Source organism: Convolutriloba macropyga, unplaced genomic scaffold (genome assembly GCF_964194025.1).
Source record: "Convolutriloba macropyga unplaced genomic scaffold, txConMacr16.3 SCAFFOLD_341, whole genome shotgun sequence".
Lineage (NCBI taxonomy): Eukaryota > Metazoa > Xenacoelomorpha > Acoela > Convolutidae > Convolutriloba > Convolutriloba macropyga.
The window spans coordinates 118453-120000 of record NW_027451462.1 but is presented as its reverse complement, the minus strand read 5'-3'; the positions used below and the strand labels follow the sequence as shown (position 1 = coordinate 120000).

At 43.4% G+C, this 1548-nt stretch overlaps 1 non-coding gene across 1 annotated transcript in view; it reads right to left on the bottom strand.

The window, feature by feature from the left end:
- LOC142356707 (large subunit ribosomal RNA) overlaps positions 1-1268 on the bottom strand; it is a 3522-nt gene extending 2254 nt beyond the window's left edge. Inside the window, exon 1 of the ribosomal RNA XR_012761475.1 lies at positions 1-1268. This exon is cut by the window's left edge and continues 2254 nt beyond it. This is a non-coding gene — a ribosomal RNA (large subunit ribosomal RNA).
- Between the last annotated feature and the right edge of the window lie 280 nt (positions 1269-1548).

The window sequence follows — 1548 nt, the reverse complement described above, 5'->3', positions numbered from 1 at the left end:
GTCAGTATCAATCAACACCTTTTGTGGTGACTCATGAGCAAGTAGTTAGGCGCCTTAACCCAACTTTTGGTTCATCCCACATCGCCGGTTCTGCTTACCAAAAGCGGCCCACAAAAAGCTTGCATTCATAGTCCAAGTGCAATTAAGTCACAAGGACATCTCACCGATTTATAGTTTGAGAATAGGTGAAGGAAAAATTTTCCCCCATTCCTCTAATCATTCGCTTTAACCGATGAAATTGCTTTGCGAAGATTTTTCAATCTTGCTCAAGCTTTTGCTATCCTGAGGGAAACTTCGGAGGAAACCAGCTACTAGATGGTTCGATTAGTCTTTCGCCCCTATGCTCAGGTCAGACGATCGATTTGCACGTCAGAACCGCTTCGGGCTTCCACCATGGTTTCCCGTGGCTTCGCCCTGCCCAAGCATAGATCACCATCTTTCGGGTCGTGTGCTACTTGCTCTGGATCAGTCATGCAATAAGAGCAAAACCGTCCGTGGTTGCGGGACACCGAATCGGCGCCCTCACCACACAAAGTAGTGCAATTCATAAAAATTACACTGTTCACTTTCATTTCGCGTGTGCGCTTTCAATGAGCGACAACACTTGCAAGCAACTCACACTCCTTGGTCCGTGTTTCAAGACGGGCTGTAGAGAGCATTGAATAGGAAGTTGAGGTCAGACAGGCAATCAAGATCAATTTATCTCATTTTGTTTAGAATCAACAAGAAGAATTCCGAGGAAAACTTCTGCTCGATTCATTAACAAGATTTGCCAAAAGACGACAACTACACTACTCGGTAGCCGAGAATATAATATCAAGGCATTGAGTATGGTAACGCTCACTCCAGTTCCCCTTCAACAGTTTCACGTACTTTTCACTCTCTCTTCAGAGTGCTTTTCAACTTTCCCTCACGGTACTTGTTTACTATCGGTCTCGCTTTATAATTAGCTTTTGGAGAGACATATCTCCAGCTTCGAGTTGCACTTTCAAACAACTCTACTCATAGGAATGAGCCATTATGACTGGTATCGAAAATGACCTTTACAGGATTTTCACCTTCTTTGATGCTACTTTCCAGTAGACATCAGGACAAATTCACCAGTCTAGCATCAAACCATACCGGACACCGAGAAATGTTGCCATTTCTCTTCCCGATGAGCTTTTCCCTGTTCATTCGCCATTACTAAGGGATTCTCAGTTGATTTCTTTTCCTCCCCTTACTGATATGCTTAAGTTAAGGGGGTTCTCTCGCCCAATTCAGGTTATGTAGTTGATTGTCTCTTAATTGGTTCACTGACCAATATGAGACAGAAACCGATTCAGCAGTTTTGTTCGCTACTACTATCAAACACAGGTCGAAGTTTCCATTCAGTCATTAATTCCAACTTTCAAATGTTGTTGTTTCAGCTTTCGCTTACTAGAAGCAACATAATACTCGCTGCAATACAGACCTCGGGAAACCCTCACCGTGAATAAGGTTCACTCACATATTTCACTACATTTTGCGTGGGATTGGAGATGAGGCTACTCGTTCTTGCTCAGTACT